The sequence below is a fragment of the Haemaphysalis longicornis genome, unplaced genomic scaffold, assembly GCF_048455015.1.
Source record: "Haemaphysalis longicornis isolate Haplotype H1 unplaced genomic scaffold, Haemaphysalis longicornis Haplotype H1 scaffold_4, whole genome shotgun sequence".
NCBI lineage: Eukaryota > Metazoa > Arthropoda > Arachnida > Ixodida > Ixodidae > Haemaphysalis > Haemaphysalis longicornis.
This window is the reverse complement of record NW_027526361.1, coordinates 30163916-30173903: the sequence shown is the minus strand read 5'-3', so window position 1 is coordinate 30173903 and position 9988 is coordinate 30163916. Positions and strand designations below refer to the sequence as shown.

At 46.4% G+C, this 9988-nt stretch overlaps 1 protein-coding gene across 7 annotated transcripts in view; it reads left to right on the top strand.

Annotated features, from left to right (window-relative positions):
* The window catches only part of Gluclalpha (glycine receptor alpha 1), a 364471-nt gene that overhangs the window by 227568 nt on the left and 126915 nt on the right, over window positions 1-9988 (top strand). The gene's annotated exons all lie outside the window — the stretch shown is intronic.

The following is a 9988-nucleotide window of genomic DNA, read 5'->3' as shown; positions in this document are numbered from 1 at the left end:
CCGTCCAACCGTCTCTTTGTCTACCCAATTTTCTTTGTTAGATTTTAGCCTCCGGAAGCGTTCGTTTCTGGCCCATATATGAATACTAGAGCATCCCATCTATTTCTCAACCCTTTAGCTAAAACGCGAAGGGAGAAAATCAAAACCGCAAAAAAAGTTCATATCTTACTGACTTGAAAGTAAATGCGACGACCCGACCATGGGACCATTTTTTCCCATATTGGCGCTGGGACCATTTTTTCCGGGACCATTTTCCCTGAGATCATTTTTTTTCCGGGACCATTTTTTCCGGCGCCATTTTTTCCGTTTCCCGGTCTTACCACGTATGAGCATGATCTTTCCATCGCGTCTTTGTGCGAGAATATCTGTGCTTCAACAGTTTCTTACGGCTTGTCGGCTGGCTTGGTAAATCCTTCGCTAGTCTCAACTTGCTTTCTTTTGTACAGTAAAACTGCTGGTTTCAGCTTCGCAGGGATATCCTGTTCGATCGTCTTTGCCGTTGTCGTCAAAAAAATTGAAACGCTCAGCAAAACGCATTTCGTGGCTCCTCTGCTTGAAAAATGGCTGGTTCTCAAGTGACAATGGAGCGACACCGCATTTTCTCTCTACGCAGAGGGCTTGTGGTTTCTCATATTAAGAAGAGGGAGGGAATTATGTTAGTGAGTACTGAGATTGGATTATTACACTTCTGATTCCAGATGACACATATCAAGGTGTAGTACATTTTTCTGATTACATCGCTTTTATTTAAATCGGGTGTTTGATCTAGACTTACGTAATTCTTGCCCGAACATTGTTTGCTGATGCGGTAAAAGGCGATGAGGAGTGATAATCATGCCCAGCTCACGTGAGATCACAAGGAATACGATATCCCTCACCATACACGGTTTCCCGAAATTGCATTCTGGTCATATGTAGACAGACTACGGTATTAACCATGTTTATTGGCGTTTTTAGTGCGTGGCAACTGCTATATGTTTGCCTTTCTGCCATTTGTCACTTCTGGTAGAATGCATTATTACCCGCCGTGGTGGCTCACTGGCTAAGGCGTTACGCTGCTGAGCACGAGATCGCGGGTTCGATTCCCGGCCGCGGCGGCCGCTTTTCTTATGGAGGCGGAAAGCAAAAACGCCCGTGTGTACAAGATTTCGGCGCACATTAAAGATTCCCAGGGGTTCTAAAATAATCCGGAGCCCTCCACTACGGCGCGGCTCATCGCCTGCGTTGCGTCGACGCGTTAAACCCTACAATCAATAAATAGAATGCATTATTCCGCCAATTTAAAACTGTGTGAACAGGAGTCCAGTGGTCATAAATTCATCCCTTATGATTTGTATTTTAACATCGAAGCTGTTTAGCAAATTGCTATTTTTCGTGTCCGCAGTTAAAAATACCAATGAAATGCCGAACATACCCACTTATGGAGATTGGCCAAGAATGCCGGGCGTACCCTCTAAGGAGACTGGCCAAGATTGGCAAATATTGGCCAAAACGAGCATACCCACTTAGAAATATTGGCAAGATTAGCCAAAAAAAAATCCAGCCTTCGCCGTTATCGCGGCAACGCCTGCTTGGAACGAGAAGGACATACGCCCCTCCGAGGTGATGTTCAATGATTAACACTCAGAAAAAAATGAAGGAAGCTTACACTTATAGTGACTACGTTGGAGTAAAGGTCGTTGCGGCAGCAAAGAAGAAGCAAATCGGCTGCAATAGTGGACTTAAACCGTTGTGATGGTCATGATGGTTGCGTACAGCTTCGCTACATTCAAGTCTTACGGAATAGTGTGAACTTCCTTCTTTTTTTTTTTTGTCTTCTTGAGACCAGATTGGTATTTGCAGCACTGCCGCTACGTCAACTATCCCTTCTTCAGTGCGCTTACACACCCACACTCACTCGTTCCCCCCCTCCCTCCGCACACACGCACTCATTCCATGTGCACATCACCTGTATTACTCCACACATCTTTGTTGCTCAACATCACCTGCTACGCATGTACGCGTGTACTACGCGTGTGTGCATGTGAAGGGGTGGAGTGCTGGCTTCTGCGATTAATAATGCTAGGAAACTGAAACTTCCAGGCTGCCTACGCTCAAATACTTGGGCTTTGAAAACTGTCAGCGAGAGTGACGGATGACCACGAAGGCTGAGAAAGCGTCGCATGTCTATGCTTCGAGGGCAACTTCAACTCGGGCAAGCGGGCCGAGAAACGCCAGTGACCACAACAAAGCTGACAGAGAATAAGTATAGCAGGGTTCTATTTATACCAGCCGAAGGCTTTGGCTCTGCAAACTGCCACGTATACGTGAGCCCAATACCGGAAATCCCGAGCGAGCTATGGAGACAGGGGGCCGCGGAACCGCTCAGGTCGATTGGCTCGTATACGGGCCTCCGCGACGAGCGGATACAAAGGCTTCTTCCATTGTCACTCTTCCCGATCACGTTTATTCGTCCTGATCGCCCTCCACCTTAGCCCCTGATTTTGTAGGAGATGCTCGAACGCGAGCGAAGCGGAGCGAGCGTCGGTGTCAGGGAAACCGATGCTGTGAGCAACGATATTCCACTAGTATAAGAATAAGAGAGAGAGAGAGAGAGAATACATGTGCTTGGTGATGCTTCTATTTATCCCTGCTCAGAAATTTAATCTAGTGAGGACCACATTTATTGCATTACCACATATTACTTTTTAAAAATGCACAGATATTCCTAGAACTCCCTACTTACGCGCAAGCATCCTTACGTCGCTTCTCTTCATTTTATTGCTGTTGTGTTGGGTTTTACAGCACATAAGCCACTAAGGCCATCATGCGCCAAAAAATTGTTTGTTGTTTTCTGTTGTTTTGTTGTTTCCTGGTTATACACCGATCCAGAGACTAATATCACTCCCCTCCCCCCCCCCCCCCCAAAAAAAAAACCAAAACACCAAAAACCAAGCACATGTATTGATCGCAAAATGAACACAGTTAATCGTTGGAGGATTGGGCACTATTGGAGGAAAATGGGCACTATTTGTTGGAGGAAACAGCTTCTCGACAAATAGTGCACATTTACACTAATATAACAATTAAATGTGTTAACTTTGCGATCAATACGTGTGTGCAGACGCATGGCGTTACACGATTGGTGCTTTCTCGCGATTTTCAATTGGTGCTTCGTTTTTTTAAGGTGAGGGGGGGGGGGGAGTTTAAATATGTGTTTTTGTGGCGGTGTATAACATCTACAGTTTCGATTTCGTTACTTATTTTGGTATTTTATTTCTATCTTTCCATATTTCCTTCGTGTTGCTATGTCCATTTGCACTATTATAACGATTAAATGCGCTAACTTCGGAATGATGCATTTTGTGCAAATGCAGAGCGCTATACAGTTGGCGCTTTTCACCGATCTTTTCATACATGTATGGGTTCGTTTCTTCAGCCTTTTTTTATATTTTTCGTCTTCGTGAGAGGGCGCTATGTAACGTACGTAATTTTGATTCCGTTAATTTGTTGTAATCTATTTTTAATTTGTTTTTGTATATTATTTTCTAATTTCCTCAGACCAACTATCTACATTTACACTACTGTAATGATTACATATGCCAACCTCTTGTGCAGTGAATGAAGTGCTACCGAGCCCGAGGCAGGAACGGTGTTACAAAACTGCGCGTGCAATACAAAACTCTCGTACAAGCCTTGCACATCTTACCCCCCTTGCCTTCCTTAATGGCCAACTCGCACTGGCAGCGAAAGTACACGAAGAGAGTAACGTGTTGCTTTGTAACCCCGCCTTGCTTCGTGTTCGGTAGAGTTTCATTTTATGGTCACAATTTGTGGTCTATCACGCAAGAGGGTTACACGTCTTACGTTGTTTTGTAAATTTGTTAGGATGTCTTATTACTCGTGTTCGAAATTTATACCATGTCAACGCTCCTTCTTTTGCGAACGCCCTCTATATCGCCGACGCCACAACGATGCTAAAAAGTATCGAAGCAACTCTTCTCGCTGTATAACAAAAAGAGCTTTATGTCTCTCTACTGAGACCCATTCGTAAATTCAACTGGTACTCCCTCCGCTTCCTTCGGCAGACTATTCTTTTCAAGCAACATCATCTCAGGCACGCTCCGTTCGCGTTTCATCCTTGCAACAGCCTCGCGTTTTGTGTTCTTTCTTCCTTCCTCGTCTCCCACATCTCACTTCTCTTCCCTCTCTCCGCGATGAGCTCGCCGCCTGTAGGGCGTGAAGAAAGACCCTTTCGACAAGAAAATGTGTCACGAAATTTGCCAGGATGCGGGGAATTTTTCATTCCTTACGAGCGACGCAAGGGCATAAAAGCGAAAATCCCTTCTGCCCAAGAGTTAAGAAGCAAGAAAAAAAAAGAACTAAGGTTATTGCGACCACATAGATGCGGGGCGAAATACCGCAAAATAGAACGCCGGAAATATACAATATATAAAACGATGAGAGTGCACACGATCCTACTGAAGCCAGTGCACAAGCCGAAGCCAGGAATGGATGCAAGTAAAAGCAGTAGGCGGGGGAAAAAAAAGGGAGGGGAACCGTCACAGTAGCGGCGCAGTTAAAAGAAAACAAGAGTCAGGAGCCTTTCATTCTAGATTGTGCGTACGTCTGTCTCCATTCCTGCCCTACTCACCCAAAAAGCAGGGCTTTCAGAAAAGAGTAGAAAAAAATTGTAAGGGATACGTTACCAGGAAATGCTCGCCAGCAGCGATGAAGTGAAGAAGAACAAGAAGCGGAAAAACAAAATCCAGGATGCCCCCTATCCCGTACCGGGTGTGTCTATACGCTCAGAGGGAAAACAACAGCTCTGTCGGCTCGCCCTTTGGTTTTCCTCTATGAGTCGTTTGCGGCGTACTCTAGGGCTCTCCGGGGACACTGGGTCGAACGTGCGCGCCGGCTGCACCATGGCTACGAAGGAACAAGCGGCATCGAGAACAAGAAAGAAAGAAAGAAAGAAAACGCGCAGGCGCAAATAGCCAAGCCAAGCAGCAGGAAAACACAAGGGCGGCTGAACATGGAGGTTTGTTATATATACGGCGTGACGGAAATCGGAGAGAGGAAAGACAGCCGAGGGGGAGGGAAGCGGAAGATGCCTCAATTTATTCGCCAGCCTCCCGCACTTTGTCGATCCTTTTTCGTGCTTTCCTTTTCTTGTCGCATCTTCTTTTCTCGCTCTTTCTTGTCGGTTCTTCCTGATCTTTTTTTTATCTTTTTTTTGAGCGGTACGTTTCGTCATTTCCTTTCTACATCATTTCTAGGGGCTTCGATAGAAACTGGATGCGCGTAGGTTTTGTACAGAATCCCCGGCCTCATCGAGCTTTCCTTTCCGTGTTTTTTCGCCCACCGCCGGCTACTACTTCGACAGCGTATACACCTCGACTATATCTCCGCCAGTTGGCGTGTGTTTTGATACGGAACGCCTCCAGCCTGTCACGCGTACTCATATCTCTCGGTTCCGTTGTACACTCTGTGATTTTATCCGCACGACGTCATGTCCTTTCTCGGGTGTCTTTTCCGAAGCACGCCGTTTCCTTTAAAAATGCAGGCACGTGTGGAGCCTTCCGCCTTTCTTCTCACTCGCGGTTGCATCGCTGCTCGGAGTGCGTGTGACCTAATGGAAGCAGGAATTATTGAGCATTCGCCGCTGACTTTATTGTGGCTCATCCTTTCGTCCTTGGGATTGACCAAGATTCTTTGGTGTAAGAGGAAGTATACGCATTATGTAATTATCCTGTTTTCTCACGCCACTGGGTCGGCAGTCTCGTATGCGATTTGGTGATGCTTTGTAATCTCGGCTGGTCAGTGCACGGAACTGGACGGCCGTCATTGGTCGGCACAATACGATGAGCGTGTTTCTTCACATAGACGACTTTGGGCTCGAGTTATGCGTGATTCTGCCCGACATATGCGGACAAGACGTCAAGCCCCGATTTCACGTACCCGGATAAAGAAACCACAGGCCCGTAAAGAAAAGGAAATGTTTGCTACGAGCTTTTACCGCGGCAATCTCGAACGCACAATTGAGTTCGCACCCGTGGCGCCGCGTAGTGAGGCTGCGGGAATTTAAGAAAACTACAGTTTGCATTAAACTTATATGCAAGACATCACACCCCACGCGAACCGTTGTGAAGAGCTCTAATATTGACTTATGGCAAATTTTATCAGAGCTAACCCTGAATTTAGTGAGAGTTATAGCCAGCTTTCGGCTTCGAGGTTACGAGGTGCGTGCGGCAATTGATCAGACTGTATAATCTCAGTGCGATAGAATTCAGACATTGAGTCTTCAACGTTTCCACTCTGTATGTAAGCTGGTATGCGAACTATGCGCCTTGAAATTCAAACCCCTGCCCCATTCCTCTGTGGAGAGGTGTCAAACAGGACGGCGAGGCCGGGGCATAGTGCTCCAGTGCAATGTTTTCAACTCTAAATGCCCCCTTACGTTTTATTGTAGCCAACGATGTTTTCAGAAGCTGTATTAGAGAATCTTAGAAAACTTGAGGCAAAGGTATGCTTGCAATACCAGTGCGAAATACCGCACAAAGGTATTTGTGGCAGGTTTGCTTCTGGCACGACAACACAAAAATTGGTGCAATATCTTTTGGTGGTTATCTCCCAGACCCTTTGGCCAAGTCCCCAGAACCAAGTGGGGTGGAGGGGTGAAAAGCACGAAGTGTATTTCATTTTATTAACAACTTTGTATACTCTTGTTTTTTGTGGTTGAAAATGCATCTCGGGATAGACTTTTAGCGCAGGGCTCTTTACAGCGAAGCTAGAAGTTTTACTGCCAAAACAATTATGCGGAACCTTTTTTACTTTTTCTTCCTTTTTTATTATTTTATGCCTCAACCCGGCCATTTATGTGACTCCTATAGTATCGATAAATAGTGCTCTTAGAGGCGGAATAAGCAATGCCGCTTTGTGCACTCCCGTTTTTATCTGATGCCATCTTATATACAACCTTTCCGAAACGCTCGCTTTGTTCAAGAAACTTCAGCTGAAAATAGTATAATCTTTCTCTTTACATGTCCGTTTGTCCCTCGAACCGCACCCACAGTTTCAGAAGGAAGAAAACGAACTTCAGCACTATATACACTTGCCTTGCAAATTATGAGATGAGAGTAAGACCGAACGAGAGTTGTCTAATTTCAAGCCCAGCCGGACGTATAAGCCTAGCAACGACACGCCGGCAGTTGTTCAGCCCGAACAGCCCCGGTTCGAAACTTTCAGGAAATTACCAGTTGTCACTGAGGTTCAATACTGCTGACACAGGAAGAGTAGGTTCGAAGAATTTCCGTTTAGATCTATAATATCCTTCAACAAGGAATGCAGGGCAACTTTCTTTCCACTCGGTAAATAAAACAGGGGTCCCCACCGACGAAATGGGAAGTACATGATACAGGTTCGGACGTTGCCAATTGCCTACCTAAAAAGCCACAGTGGAATTCTTGCCGAATTCCCGAACACGAAAAGGGCAAGAAGGCCTCTTCTCTTTTCACTACTCATGTCACACAAGGCCAATAAAGAAGGCAGAAAAAAAACTACGCAGTGCTTTAATTTTACGCATGTAAAACAAGAAGACAGTTTACTTTAAATTGAGTTATGCTGGGGGAAACGAGTTCTACGTTTTTCTTTTTGCGGTTTCATTACACGCAACTTGTGGATGCTACCCGTTAAACTTGTACCGGCTTCTTTACCTCAGTGCTGTCGGAGAAGGCTTTTTGTCTGGAAAAGCAAGAAAACGACATCCGCAGGTAATGGTTTTATAACACCTGAAACGCACACGAGCCCGAGGAATCAATTTACGCTGAAAAGCGACGGGGATTAAGCAGCCCGGGTTTTTTTGCGTGTGTGCGCTTCTGCTCTCGCTATAAATCTTTGGTCCACTGTTTCTTCGTGCTTCCCGTAACTGCATCGGCTAAGCCCTCAATTTCATCCATTTGTCTTGTCCGAATGCTTCCGCTTTTTCCTTGGCGTCTCAGGAGGGACCATTTCGAACCATTTGGACTCTTTTTCCCGTTCGTCCGGATTAGAAAATCCGTCGTTCATTCAGAAAGAATGTGGCGGTTATAATTTGGAAAAGCAACGCGGACGAGCTGTGCGGCTCTTTCCTTGTTCTAGTCTCTCTGGACGTCGGTTCTGGCTGGGAATTGAAATGCGCCAAGATGATTTTGTTTCTGAACAAACGCAGCAGCAAATTTTGTATTTGTCGGCGCTTTAATTTCTACTCTGGGGAACAAAAAGCTTCTATCGAGATTTACTGGCTCTTTGTTCAAAAAAATAATAAGACAGACAAATGGTAGATAAAAATTTAAAGAACGATACTATTTACGATATAGTTTCCTCATTAGCACGTCCCCTCGGCAGTGTAAACTCTGGGACCTCCTTCTGTAATAATAATTGCCAATGTTCTTTCTTGTATGCAAATATTTTTTAATATTACCTGAAACCTGAAACCTGAAACGAGAGCAACAACTATTCTAAAGCAGAAGTTTCTTTCTTCTAAGAATGCACCCGCACTTGAAGGCATAACGCTTACAAACGGTTACAGATAGGAAAGCCAACACTGCTCTAGCACTCCCGCTATCCGCCTTCCTGTATGCGTTTCGATAGCCAACTCCCACACCAACAAGCAATAATGCACTTAATGTCCGCTGTGGGATGTATTCCAGCTGCGTGCTCTAAACAAGAAGTCTTCGTGGGGCGTCTTCACAACAATGACCAAGAACGACCAATCGAAGCGGCCTAGTCTGCAAATTAGGTGAATGACAGGGCGGAGCATTCAATTTAAAGAAGAGAGAGAGAGAGAGAGAGAGAGAGAGAGAGAGAGAGAGAGGAGAGAGAGAGAGAGAGAGAGAGAGAGAGAGAGAGAGAGAGAGAGAGAGAGAGAGAGAGAGAGAGAGAGAGAGAGAGAGACAGAGAGACAGAGAGAATAAAATATTTGTATTTATCCAGAAGAGGCTGGTGTGTGGGCCTCGCCCCGTGGAAGGCGTCCCTAGTCCGGGAGGCCATGACTTCGGCTGGCCGTCCGTGCTCGGGTCCGGGTCCGGGCTGGCCAGGGAAGCCCTCCACTGCTCGAAGGTGGGGTTGGGAAGTGGGGGCAAGTCTGGAGTTCGTTGGCACTCCCATATGATGTGGTAGAGAGTGCCAGGCTGGAGACAGTAAGTGCAGAGGGAAGTTTGTTGGGTGGGGAAGATGAGGTGGAGGCGGGTGGGATGTGGGTAGGTATTTGTCTGGAGACGCCGCCAAGTTGTAGCTTCCTCTCTGGAGAGGCGCCAGTGTGGTGGTGGGAGGCTGCGGCGACTTTGCTTGTAATGGCGAGAATCTCTGTGTAGCCGCTCAGTGGGTGGAGTTGATCTTGGGGGGTAGACATTGGCCACCGTCGGCAATGGCTCGGTGTATCAAATTTTGAGTCGCGGCATGAGCCGCTTCATTGCCGGGGATGGTGGTATGTCCAGGATCCCAGACGATGCAGATGGCAGTGGTTGTCGAGCAGTTTTGGAGGATGAGTACGGCTGATAATGAAATGCGGCCAATCTGGTAGTTTCGGCAGGCTGTCAAAAAAAAAAGGCATCTGTGCAGGGACATTGCGCAAAGCAAAACGCTTTGAACACCTTGCGTGTTGTTACTACGCACATGCATTTTTTTTTTCAGTCGAATCATATGTTAGGGTTCGTCGTACGCCGAATTTGTTCACTGAATAATTGATTATGAGGTTCAACGCGCCGACGTGACACAGGCGATGAGGTGCGCCGTAATGGAGGGCTCTGGATTAATATTGCCCAGCTGGGGACCTTTAATGTGCGCCAAATTCTCGAACACCCGGGCGTTTTCGCCTTTCGCCTCCATCAGAAAAGCGGCCGCCGCAGCCAGGAATCAAACCCGTGTCCTTCGGCTCAGTAGTAGTTGCACAGTAGGTCACTTCGATCCGTCATTCAGGATCAGTGTGGCGAAGACGCCCTACGGAGACTCCTTAGAGTGTAGATTGACA